This window comes from Macaca fascicularis, chromosome Y (genome assembly GCF_037993035.2).
Source record: "Macaca fascicularis isolate 582-1 chromosome Y, T2T-MFA8v1.1".
Taxonomy (NCBI): domain Eukaryota; kingdom Metazoa; phylum Chordata; class Mammalia; order Primates; family Cercopithecidae; genus Macaca; species Macaca fascicularis.
This window is the reverse complement of record NC_132903.1, coordinates 5,686,765-5,700,910: the sequence shown is the minus strand read 5'-3', so window position 1 is coordinate 5,700,910 and position 14,146 is coordinate 5,686,765.

Sequence of the window (14,146 nt, the reverse complement as noted above, 5' to 3'; positions counted from 1 at the left end):
CTCACAAGGACCACACTGGAGGAAGAGGAACCTATCTTTATTCTCCACCCTTCCTTGAATTTCCCACCAGTGATACCGTCCCCATAACTTTAAAAATTGATCAAAGAAAAACAGAGGGGTAGAAACAAAACTATAGCAAGCTTGCAGAATATTCAGCATTAATCCCTAGATCAGCTAGCTCTCTGATCTTCATATTGGTTTGGTATCTTTGGCCTGAGCCTAGAATATAGCTTCCCATAACTGCTTTATAAATAACAACTTAAGCATTGTGAAAAGTGAAGTTCTCCCTTTGAGATGTTCTTTCAGGTTCTGCATACCAAAAAAAAAAAAAAAAAAAAAAAAAAAATTATAATGACTGATGCCAGCTGGTCTAAAGGACCCTGAAAGGAGTTGACTCACCAAAGAATGCTGTTGGCACATCCTGATTACTTCATCCCCCTTATACTGACCAGTGAATGACCCCAATGTTCTAGCGCCTTGATTTCCACGATCCCCTTAAAAGCTTCAGCCAAGATCTCCTGGGGGAGATTGATTTGAATGTCCCCCCAGTCCCTTCACTTAGCACCCTGTGATTATTAAAATATTTCTCTGCTGTAAATCCTGCTGCTTTGGTGTATTGGTGCATTACTGTGTAGTGGGTTTATAAGCCTGTTGTTCCTATAACAACATGGCTTATCATTGCCCAAACCATGCTGAAGCCAGAGACACAGGATCCACAGACACGGCCCACATTAGTCATCCTTCCATGGCACAAAGCAAGATGAAGAAGGAGGAAGGAGAAAACTCAGTTGAAGCTCTAAAGAAGCAAGTGAATGATTGAGGATCATAAGGAGACCTCTACACCTGCATTAGAGAACCATGTATAGTCACTCCAGGAGTTCCTAGATTATCCCTAACTATCAGCAGAGCTCAAAGTATTAAAATTCGTTAATGTATCATAACCATCATGATCAGCACAGGTTAGTGCCTATTACTAACACCAGACACTGTGTAAATCATTCTTCACATACCATTTCATTCTGATTCTCCCAACAAGTCAATGAGAGGTATCATTCCATCCACCCTGTTTCAGAGATGAGAACAAATAATCCTAAAGAGTAGTTCAGGAACCTCCCAAAATTGCAAGGACAACAAAGGAAAGATCTCATATGGAAGTTTAGACAGCCTGAGTCAAAAATCAGAATGTGTATTACTACTTGGAATAGTAAGTAGTCATTCATATCACTGGGAGTGTGCTAGGAGTAGAGGGTAGTTTCAGTTGCATAGTGAAAGACCAACAAAAAACTATGTATAATCACTTTGAAAAGATCAGCCTAAGCTCTTTTCTAGTTCATAATCACAGCCATTGCTCAATTTTTCAAGTAGACAAATGAAGAGGACAGATTGCTGTATGGAGCCTTCAGCTGGTTCTCCCTCCTCCTATGATGAGAGGATTGGAGCAAATAATATACGGTGTTAAAGTTTCCTCTCTGCTGCTAGATGTACAACTTCAGCCAGGATCTAGTCTGGTGAATTTATGAGGCATCCTATCAAAATTTCTCACAGACCCTGCCCAAAGAGGATATGCTCCCTCCTCCAGCACATTCTGGACATTATTATACTTTAAGTTCTGGGATACATGGGCAGGATGTGCACATCTTTTTTCCTCTAGCGCTCTGGGAGCCTTGTTATCTGAAGTCAAACAAAAGTCCTCTGTGATGTTAGCACATCCATTGGACACTTCTTGTTTCTCAAGGAAACACTTCCCTCTTAAAATCACCAACCACAACACAGAAAGACTGCACATCATGGGACTGGATAACAAAAAATATTTTTAAAAAGACCAATCACATCGTATATTCAAAGATGGTTGGATACAAGATTGAAAGCCATATTTCACTGTTATTCTCTCTCATCATAAAATGTCATGTGATTTGTTAAACTGACTCTTGTTCTCTCACTGTTTTGCCCAAACAACTTTGCCTTTCTAGTTCTCCCTTATAACAGATTAGTTCAAACTTCATCGTGCTGCTGTGAAATGTATTAACCTGATACTTTATTTTCTACTGGGCTTTTCTAGAAATGAATATTTTATTCCATTTATTCCTGGACCCGTTCTTGCCTGTAAGTTCTTACCACTCATACTAGGATATTATCCAACATAAATTCTCCCACCCCAATTCTGACTTCTCACTTGTCGTTTACATAAAACTCCTACCAATTATCTAGGGCCTTTGCAGGCATTTAATAGACTATGAAAAGCATCTCTTCTTACTGCCTTTCCTTTCACATTGTATCTCTCAGTTGCACTTGATATTATTCTATATTGTCCTACTCAGTCTTTCTTTTATCACTATTTAACCAAAAAAATACATGACCTTTTGTTATTGTTTTCTTGGAAACTTCAGGTTTGTGGCTGGGTTCAAGAGCCCACACTTGTAAATCTAGTACTTTGGAATGCCAGGTGGGAGGACTGCTTGACTCAAAAGTTTGGGACCAGCCTTGCAACATGGTAAAACCTGATCTCTTAAAAAAATAAAATAGCTGAGCATGGTGCTCAGCACCTACTCACAAAGGATTGCCTGAGCCCAGGAGTTTGAGGCTACCGTGACCTGTGATCATGCCACTATACTCCACTCTCAGTGACAGAGTGGGACCTGCCACTCTAAAAAAAGGAAAAAGAAGAAAGTTCATGTTTGAGGTCTTTAAGTCTTTAATTTTAAATCATATTGATTGAATATGTGAACAAATGAAAGCTAGGTAAACACATTTCATCATGTGGAGACCTGCTGATGTTTTGCATCACTCACCTGTTTCCTACGTTGATTGTCTTTGTGGACAATTATGAAAAGTGAAATAATACCAATTTTAGCACTTATTAAAACTCACATAGGACTGGACAAAATCTCTTTTTGGGCTTGGAAAGTAGGAAGTCTGTTAGATCAAAAGAAACTCATCTCTTTTGGACTCTAAAGTGAATTAAAATAAGACTGTCTGGATTTTAGGGTTTGATTTATGCCCCATGATCAAGAAGGTTGAACCTCAGTTATTTCACAGAAATATAAGGAATCTGTGATGTTTCCATAGTCAAGCCACCAAAAAACTGAACTCTGTATGTTTCACTTTTAAAAAGCAAAGAAAAAAGAAAACCTTCAGTATGTAATCCATGTTTTCTGGTGCATCCTTGAAGGTTATCCATTTGATAGTGAGGTTTTTATACAACTCAGAAAAGGTCAATTATTGATGATGATCTAACAGAGTCATTGTTCATCATGGAAGCTGCAGAAAGACAAGAAAATACATACTGTGGTCAAAAAATAGCTTATAAAAAAGGGAAAATACATGCTGTCATTTGAGGTAATATCTATTATGTTTCTGTGGAAAAAACTCATTAGTTTCTCGTGAAAAGAGGAAGGGAAAGCTTGGCAAGGTAAAAGTTTACAGACGCAATGTAAAGAAGTAGTGAATTTCAGACAGTTTCCTCCCATATGCTTTTTTGTTTATTTGTTTGTTTGTTTTATTATACTTTAAGTTCTAGGGTACATGTGCATAACGTGCAGGTTTGTTACATAGGTATACTTGTGCCATGTTGCTGTGCTGCACCCATCAACTCGTCATTTACATCAGGTATAACTCCCAATGCAATCCCTCCCCCCCCAACCCTTCCCCATGATAGGCCCCGGTGTGTGATGTTCCCCTTCCTGAATCCAAGTGATCTCATTGTTCAGTTCCCACCTATGAGTGAGAATATGCAGTGTTTGGTTTTCTGTTCTTGCGATAGTTTGCTGAGAATGATGGTTTCCAGCTGCATCCATGTCCCTACAAAGGACACAAACTCATCCTTTTTTATGGCTGCATAGTATTCCATGGTGTATATGTGCCACATTTTCTTCATCCAGTCTGTCACTGATGGACATTTGGGTTGATTCCAAGTCTTTGCTATTGTGAATAGTGCCGCAATAAACATACATGTGCATGTGTCTTTATAGCAGCATGATTTATAATCCTTTGGGTATATACCCAGTAATGGGATGGCTGGGTCATATGGTACTTCTAGTTCTAGATCCTTGAGGAATCGCCATACTGTTTTCCATAATGGTTGAACTAGTTTACAATCCCACCAACAGTGTAAAAGTGTTTCTATTTCTCCACATCCTCTCCAGCACCTGTTGTTTCCTGACTTTTTAATGATTGTCATTCTAACTGGTGTGAGATGGTATCTCATTGTGGTTTTGATTTGCATTTCTCTGATGCCCAGTGATGATGAGCATTTTTTATGTGTCTGTTGGCTGTATGAATGTCCTGTTTTGAGAAATGTCTATTCATATTCTTTGCCAACTTTTTGATGGTTTTTTTTTTTTTTTCTTGTAAATTTGTTTGAGTTCTTTGTAGGTTCTGGATATTAGCCCTTTGTCTGATGAGTAGATTGCAAAAATTTTCTCCCATTCTGTAGGTTGCCTGTTCACTCTGATGGTAGTTTCTCTTGCTGTGCAGAAGCTCTTTAGTTTAATAGGATCCCATTTGTCAATTTTGGCTTTTGTTGCCATTGCTTTTGGTGTTTTAGACATGAATTCCTTGCCCATGACTCTGTCCTGAATGGTATTACCTAGGTTTTCTTCTAGGGTTTTTATGGTATTAGGTCTAATATTTAAGTCTCTAATCCATCTGGAAAAAATTTTCATATAAGGAGTAAAGAAAGGATCCAGTTTCAGCTTTCTACTTATGGCTAGCCAATTATCCCAGCACCATTTATTAAATAGGGAATCCTTTCCCAACTTCTTGTTTTTCTCAGGTTTATCAAAGATCAGATGGCTGTAGATGTGTGGTATTATTTCTGAGGACTCGGTTCTGTTCCATTGGTCTATATCTCTGTTTTGGTACCAGTACCATGCTGTTTTGTTTACTGTAGCCTTGTAGTATAGTTTGAAGTCAGGTAGCGTGATGTCTCAAGCTTTGTTCTTTTGACTTAGGATTCTCTTGGAGCTGCAGGCTCTTTTTTGGTTCCATATGAACTTTAAAGCAGTCTTTTGTAATTCTGTGAAGAAAGTCATTGGTAGTTTGATGTGGAAGGCATTGAATCTATAAATTACTTTGGGCAGTATGGCCATTTTCACGATATTGATTCTTCCTATCCATGAGCATGGTATATTCTTCCATTTGTTTATGTCCTTTTATTTCACTGAGCAATGGTTTGTAGTTCTCCTTGAAGAGGTCCTTTACATCCCTTGTAAGTTGGCTTCCTAGGTATTTTATTCTCTTTAAAGCAATTGTGAATGGAATTTCCTTCCTGATTTGGCTTTCTGTTTGTCTGTTACTGGTGTATAAGAATGCTTGTGATTTTTGCACATTAATTTTGTATCCTGAGACTTTGCTGAAGTTGCTTATCAGCTTAAGGAGATTTTGGGCTGAGACAATGGGGTTTTCTAAATATACAATCATGTCATCTGCAAACAGGGACAGTTTGACTTCTTCTTTTCCTAACTGAATACCCTTGATTTCTTTCTCTTGCCTGATTGCCCTAGCCAGAACTTCCAACACTATTTTGAATGGGAGTGGTGAGAGTGGTCATCCCTGTCTTGTGCCAGTTTTCAAAGGGAATTTTTCCAGTTTGTGCCCATTCAATATGATATTGGCTGTGGGTTTGTCCTAAATAGCTCTTATGATTTTGAGATAAGTTTCATCAATACCAAATTTATTTTAGTTTTCAGCATGAAAGGCTGTTGAATTTTTTCAAAGGTCTTTTCTGCATCTATTGAGATAATCATGTGGTTTTTGTCTTTGGTTCTGTTTATATGCTGGATTACGTTTATCGATTTGCATATGTTGAACCAGCCTTGCATCCCAGGGATGAAGCCCACTTGATCATGCTGGATAAGCTTTTTGATGTGCTGCTGAATCCGGTTTGCCGGTAATTTATTGAGGATTTTTGCATCGATGTTCATCAGGGATATTGGTCTAAAATTCTCTTTTTTTGTTGTGTCTCTGCCAGGCTTTGGTATCAGGTTGATGTTGGCCTCATAAAATGAGTTAGGGAGGATTCCCTCTTTTTCTATTGTTTGGAATAGTTTCAGAAGGAATGGTAACAGCTCCTCCTGTACCTCTGGTAGAATTCAGCTGTGAATCCTTCTGGTCCTGGACTTTTTTTCTTTGGTAGACTATTAATTATTGCCTCAATTTCAGAGCCTGCTATTGGTCTATTCAGGAATTCAGCTATTTCCTGGTTTATTCTTGGGAGAGTTTAAGTGTCCAGGAAATTATCCATTTTTTCTAGATTTTCTAGTTTATTTGCATAGAGGTGTTTATACTATTCTCTGATGGTAGTTTGTATTTCTGTGGGGTCGGTGGTGATATCCTCTTTATCATTTTTTATTGCATCTATTTGATTCTTCTCTCTTTTCTTCTTTATTAGTCTTGCTAGCAGTCTATCAATTTTGTTGATCTTTTCAAAAAACCAACTCCCAGATTCATTGTTTATTTTTGGAGGGTTTTTGTGTGTGTCTATCTCCTTCAATTCTGTTCTGATCTTAGTTATTTCTTGCCTTCTGCTAGTTTTTGAATATGTTTTCTCTTGCTTCTCTAGTTCTTTTAATTGTGTGTTAGAGTGTCAATTTTAGATCTTTCCAGCTTTCTCTTCTGGGCATTTAGTGCTATAAATTTCCCTCACACACTGTTTTAAATTTGTACAAGAGATTCTAGTTTGTTGTATCTTTGTTCTCATTGGTTTCAAAGAACATCTTTATTTCTGCCTTCCTTTCGTTGTGTACCCAATAGTCATTCAGGAGCAGGTTATTCATTTTCCATGTGGTTGAGCAGTTTTGATTGAGTTTCTTAGTCCTGAGTTCTAATTTGATTGTACTGTGGTCTGAGAGACAGTTTGTTATAATTTCTGTTCTTGTACATTTGCTGAGGAGTGCTTTACTTCCAATTATGTGGTCAATTTTGGAATAAGTGTGCTGTGGTGCTGAGAAGAATGTATATTCTGTTGATTTGGGGTGGAGAGTTCTATAGATGTCTAGTAGATCTGCTTGCTGCAGAGATGAGTTCAATTCCTGGATATCCTTGTTAACTTTCTGTCTCATTGATCTGTCTAATGTTGACAGTGGAGTGTTGAAGTCTCCCATTATTATTGTATGCGAGTCTAAGTCTCTTTGTAAGTCTCTAAGGACTTGCTTGATGAATCTGGGTGCTCCTGTATTGGGTGCATATATATTTAGGATAGTTAGCTCTTTCTGTTGAATTGATCCCTTTACCATTCTGTAATGGCCTTCTTTGTCTCTTTTGATCTTTGATGGTTTAAAGTCTGTTTTATCAGAGACTAGTATTGCAACCCCTGCTTTTTTTTGTTCTCCATTTGCTTGGTAAATCTTCCTCCATCCCTTTATTTTGAGCCTATGTATGTATCTGCGTGTGAGATGGGTCTCCTGAATACAGCACACTGATGGGTCTTGACTCTTTATCCAGTTTGCCAGTCTGTGTCTTTCAATTGGACCATTTAGTCCATTTACATTTATGGTTAATATTGTTATCTGTGAACTTGATCCTGCCATTATGATTTTAACCGGTTATTTTGCTCATTGGTTGATGCAGTTTCTTCCTAGCCTAAATGGTCTTTACATTTTGGCATGTTTTTGCAATGGCTGGTACCGGTTGTTCCTTTCCATGTTTAGTGCTTCCTTCAGGGTCTCTTGCAAGACACGCCTGGTGTTGACAAAATCTCTAAGCATTTGCTTGTCTGTAAAGGATTTTATTTCTCCTTCACTTATGAAACTTAGTTTGGCTGGATATGAAATTCTCAGTTGAAAATTCTTCTTTAAGAATGTTGAATATTGGCCCCCACTCTCTTCTGGCTTGTAGAGTTTCTGCTGAGAGATCTGCTGTTAGTCTGATGGGCTTCCCTTTGTGGGTAACCCGACCTTTCTCTCTGGCTGCCCTTAAGATTTTTTCCTTCATTTCAACTTTGGTGAATCTGGCAATTATGTGTCTTGGAGTTGCTCTTCTCGAGGAGTATCTCTGTGGCATTCTCTGTATTTCCTGGATTTGAATGTTGGCCTGCCCTCCTAGGTTGGGGAAGTTCTCCTGGATGATATCCTGAAGAGTGTTTTCCAACTTGGTTCCATTTTCCCCCTCACTTTCCGGCACCCCAATCAGACGTAGATTTGATCTTTTTACATAATCCCATACTTCTTGCAGGCTTTGTTGATTTCTTTTTCATCTTTTTTCTTTTGATTTCTCTTCTCCCTTCATTTCTTTCATTTGATCCTGAATCACTGATACTCTTTCTTCCAGATGATCGAGTCGGTTACTGAAGCTTGTGCATTTGTCACGTATTTCTCGTGTCATGGTTTTCATCTCTGTCCGTTCGTTTATGGCCTTCTCTGCCTCAGTTATTCTGGTGATCAATTCTTCCACTCTTTTTTCAAGATTTTTAGTTTCTTTGCCCTGGATACGTAATTCCTCCTTTAGCTCTGAGAAGTTTGATGGACTGGAGCCTTCTTCTCTCATCTTGTCAAAGTCATTCTCCATCCAGCTTTGATCCGTTGCTGACAATGAGCTGTGTTCCTTTGGTGGGGGAGAAGCGCTCTTATTTTTTGAATTTCCAGCTTTTCTGCCCTGCTTTTTCCCCATCATGCGGTTTTATCTGCCTCTGGTCTTTGATGATGGTGACGTACTTATGGGGTTTTGGTGTGGGTGTCCTTCCTGTTTGTTAGTTTTCCTTCTAATAGTGAAGATCCTCAGCTGTAGGTCTGTGGGAGATTGCTTGATGTCCACTCCAGACCCTGTTTGCCTGGGTATCAGCAGCAGAGGCTGCAGAAGATAGAATACTGCTGAACAGCGAGTGTACCTGTCTGATTCTTGTTTTGGAAGCTTCCTCTCAGGGGTGTACTCTACCGTGTGAGGTGTGGGGTGTCGATCTGCCCCTAGTGCAGGATGTCTCCCAGTTAGGCTACTCAGGGGTAAGGGACCCACTTGAGCAGGCAGTCTGTCCATTCTCAGATTTCAACCTCCATGTTGAGAAATCCACCGCTCTCTTCAAAGCTGTCAGACAGAGTTGCTTGTGTCTGCAAAGGTTTCAGCTGCTTTTTGTTGTTGTTGTTGTTGTTTAGCTGTGCCCTTTCCCCAGTGGTGGAGTCTACAGAGACTAGCAGGCCTCCTTGAGCTGCCATGAGCTCCACCCAGTTCGATCTTCCCAGGGCTTTGTTTACCTACTTAAGCCTCAGAAATGGTGGGAGCCCCTCTCCCATCCTCGCTGCTGCCTTGCGGTTAGATGGCAGACTGCTGTGCTAGCAATGAGGAAGGCTCCGTGGGCGTGGGACTCTCCCGGCCAGGTGTGGGATATGATCTCCTGGTGTGCCCATTGTCTTAAAGTGCAGTATTGGGGTGGGAGTTACCTGATTTTCCAGGTGTTGTGTGTCTCAGTTCCTCTGGCTAGGAAAAGGGATTCCCTTCCCCCTTGCGCTTCCCAGGTGAGGTAATGCCTCGCCCTGCTTCAGGTCGCGGGTCGGGCTGCAACAGCTGTCCAGCACCAATTTTCTGGCACTCCCCAGGGAGATGAACTCAGTACCTCAGTTGATAATGCAGAAATCACCTGTCTTCTGTGTCGCTCGCGGTGGGAGCTGGAGACTGGAGCTGTTCCTATTCGGCCATCTTGCTCCGCTCCTCCCCCCATATGTTTTAAAACTCATTGGGAGGCTTTGCTGACAGCCAAACTTCTGGACAAAAATAGTGTGCACATGTTTATTTCCCCAGAATGAAGATGATAAATGGTGGATCTTCCTTCAAATATGTGAGCTGATGATTTTACTCTTAGGGTGTGAAAAGCATTTGAATCATTTTACTTGGATGCTGTAGCAATGGGAGGCACAGGTCACGTGAAGGTTCAATTCAAAGGGTGAGGCTATATTCAACATTTTAAATACCTTAAACACCACTCTGCTAGGTTTCTCAGGTATGTCAGTGTGAATCAGTATACAGCTTTTAATGCGCTTGAGCTACCAAGAATGTTTATTATGCTGAGTGAAGATACTCAGAAAAAAAAAAAAAAAAGAATTTGAGAAGACAACACTTACCTTTCCAGGAGATTGGTTCATTGTATCAATTTCCTCTTGCTGCTGTAACAAATTATCACAAAATTGGGCTTAAAACAACACATACATGTATTGATTACTCTTCTTGCAGTAATAAGACTGAAATGACTTCCAAGTGCCTAAACCTTCATCTTTCAATTATAGAGACCCTTGTGACTATATTAAGTCCACCTGAATAATTCAAGATAATCTTTACCTCTCAAGTTCCTTGCCTTCACTACATCAGCAGAGTCACAGTCCCATTGATCACATAAAATAACATATTCAAAGATTCTAGGTATTAAAACATGGACATCTTTATGTCCAGAAGAGGAATTCTTCTGCCCACCACACTGGGGTTAATGGGAATTTCCAAAGTTTTCATGTAATTTATTTTGAGGGAACATTTTCTGCATTTGTATAATATAGTCAATTTCCACTTGCTGTGACCTGATCTTCTATTTGCAATTCTTTCTTTTGTGAATTTACAGCATCTTTTTTCCATTATTCTCTTTTCCTTTTATGATTCCTGGCTTCTTGATCCCCACACTGTGGGTCAAATTTTCTCTCTTCCACTAAACTTTTTTGATCACACCTTAAGTTATATTTTTCTCCATAATTCCATTTTAATATGATATAACTGTCTTCAATTGCTGTCATTTAGTTGCAAGTTGCAAGTTGAGGATATCAGTCATATTTGGGTCAACTTTTCTTCCCAATCCCTCTAAGCCTAGTTGATTTCACATGGGATTTACTCATTCAATCGTTCTTTCACTCACTCAACAATTATTACTGTCATAAGAACAGGTTAGAGGAAGAATTATCATAGCCATCCCTGTTTGTTTTACCAAAAATATGTGAGCTACATACCATATGAGGAATCCATTACATTTTGCAATACTCTAGAATAACAGCAAAGCAATGCCAATATACTACCTTAATAAAATCTTGTGGATTAATATATGTATACATGCATATGTGTATACAGCTTATATAGCTTCCCCATTATAAGAAACATTTTTTTCACTTATCAGCACTTGGATTTATTTCATTTGTCAAGCTCTTACCCAGTGGAAATTCCATGAAGAATGGTGCTTATTTTTGAACATCTGCCTTTGGGAAAATGTGAGCAAACATATACCCGATTGGCTTATGGCACATTTATTGTATTTGTTAAACATGTTGATTTGTTCCAGACTCTTATGAGAGAGACTGAAAGAAAATTGCCTTCATTTTCAACTGAGAAAACAAATTTACCTTAATTAGAAGACAAACTTTTCATAGACAATTCCAATAGATCACAGACTTTGTGTATGCTTAAGATAATAGAAGAATTAAATGCAATGAAATTACACGTGAGAAATATAAAATACAGGAAAAAGAATGTCTTAATGTATTCTTCAATTCCTATGGCATTTTCTTTCCCCTCACTTCTTCCTTTTCATCTTTCCTCCTTATTTCTTATTAGCGAAACATAGAACTTCTATTCATAACAGGTAATATCTGTCTTCTTAGGCTTAGTCAACCCTCTCACACTGATGTTTGAGGAATTTTCTCAATATCATGTCTTCTCATATCACTTTAGAAAGGCTTCTGGATTCCCACCATGGGAAAACAAAACGCAAAAACAGGCAAGTGCTTGAAATTTATTAGCACAACCAGGTATACTTTTTCTTTCCATTCCTCTTTCTACAACCCAGCTCACTTTGATGGATAGAAAACGTAGATTCCTATGTGCATGACTTAAAGAGTGAGCCTACAATAAATAATAAATCTCCTTTTTAAAGAAATTTTTCTTGAAAAATTGATGAATAAACTTGAGATTATCCAAAATTGGAGGAGATTATAAAGAGACTAGGAAAAGGGCATGGAAGGTACCATAAGAAAGAATTCTTAGCTTCAGAATACACCTGTAGTTTTTTTTATCTCTGAATTGCTATCCAGGGAGATAAGGCCCCCAGCTAAGAGACTCCAGATAGCTCCTTTAATGCCTATCACTCACTAAGAAGTTATCTTGGTTCCATATGCACTTGAAAGCAGTTTTTTCCAATTCTGTGAAGAAACTCTTTTGTAGCTTGTTGGGGATGGCATTGAATCTATAAATTACCTTGGGCAGTATGGCCATTTTCAAAATATTGATTCTTCCTATCCATGAGCATGGTATGTTCTTCCATTTGTTTATGTCCTCTTTTATTTCACTGAGCAATGGTTTGTAGTTCTCCTTGAAGAGGTCCTTTATATCCCTTGTAAGTTGGATTCCTAGGTATTTTATTCTCTTTGAAGCAATTGTGAATGGAAGTTCATTCCTGATTTGGCTCTCTGTTTGTCTGTTACTGGTGTATAAGAATGCTTCTCATTTTTGTACATTGATTTTGTATCCTGAGACTTTGCTGAACTTGCTAATCAACTTAAGGAGATTTTGGGCTGAGATGATGGGGATTTCTAAATATACAATCATGTCATCTGCAAACAGGGACAATTTGACCTCTTTTCCTAACTGAATACCTTTATTTTCTCTTGCCTGATTGCCCTAACCAGAACTTCCAACACTATGTTGAATAGGAGTGGTGAGAGAGGGCATCCTGTCTTGCACCAGTTTTCAAAGGAAATGCTTCCAGTTTTTGCTCATTCAGTATGATATTGGCTGTGGGTTTGTCATTAATAGCAAAAAAGAGCCTGCATTGCCAAGACAATCCTAAGTCAAAAGAACAAAGCTAGAAGCACCACGCTACCTGATTTCAAACTATACTGCAAGGCTACAGTAACCAAAACAGCATGGTACTGGTACCAAAAAAGAGATATAGACCAATGGAACAGAACAGAGTCCTCAGAAATAATACCACACATCTACAGCCATCTGATCTTTGACAAACTTGCGAAAAAGAAGAAATGGGGAAAAGATTCCCAATTTAATAAATGGTGCTGGGAAAATGGGCTGGCCAGAAGTAGAAAGCTGAAACTGGATCCTTTCCTTACTCCTTATACGAAAATTAATTCCAGATGGATTAGAGACTTAAATGTTAGACATAATACCATAGAAACCCTGGAAGAAAACCTAGGTAGTACCATTCAGGACATAGGCATGGGCAAGGACTTCATGTCTAAAACACCAAAAGCAATGGCAGCAAAAGCCAGAATTGACAAATGGGATCTCATTAAACTAAAGAGCTTATGCACAGCGAAAGAGACTACCATCAGAGTGAACAGGCAACCTACAGAATGGGAGAAAATTTTTGCCATCTACTCATCTGACAAAGGGCTAATATCCAGAACCTACAAAGAACTCAAACAAATTTACAAGAAAAAAACAAACAACCCCATCAAAAGGTGGGCAAAGGATATGAACAGACACTTCTCAAAAGAAGCCATTCATACAGCCAACAGACACATGAAAAAATGCTCATCGTCACTGGCCATCAGAGAAATGCAAATCAAAACCACAATGAGATACCATCTCACACCAGTTAGAATGGCAATCATTAAAAAGTCAGGAAACAACAGGTGCTGAAGAGGATGTGGAGAAATAGGAACACTTTTACACTGTTGGTGGGATTGTAAACTAGTTCAACCATTATGGAAAATAGTATGGCGATTCCTCAAGGATCTGGAACTAGACGTACCATATGACCCAGCCATCCCATTACTGGGTATATACCCAAAGGATTATAAATCATGCCGCTATAAAGACACATGCACACGTATGTTTATTGCAGCACTATTCACAATAGCAAAGACTTGGAATCAACCCAAATGTCCATCAGTGACGGACTGGATTAAGAAAATGTGGCACATATACACCATGGAATACTATGCAGCCATAAAAAAGGATGAGTTTGTGTCCTTTGGGGGACATGGATGCAGCTGGAAACCATCATTCTCAGCAAACTATCGCAAGAACAGAAAACCAAACACTGCATATTCTCACTCATAGGTGGGAACTGAACAATGAGATCACTTGGAGTCAGGAAGGGGAACATCACACACGGGGGCCTATCATAGGGAGGGGGGAGGGCTTAGTGATTGCATTGGGAGTTATACCTGATGTAAATGACGAGTTGATGGGTGCAGCACACCAACATGGCACAAGTATACATATGTAACAA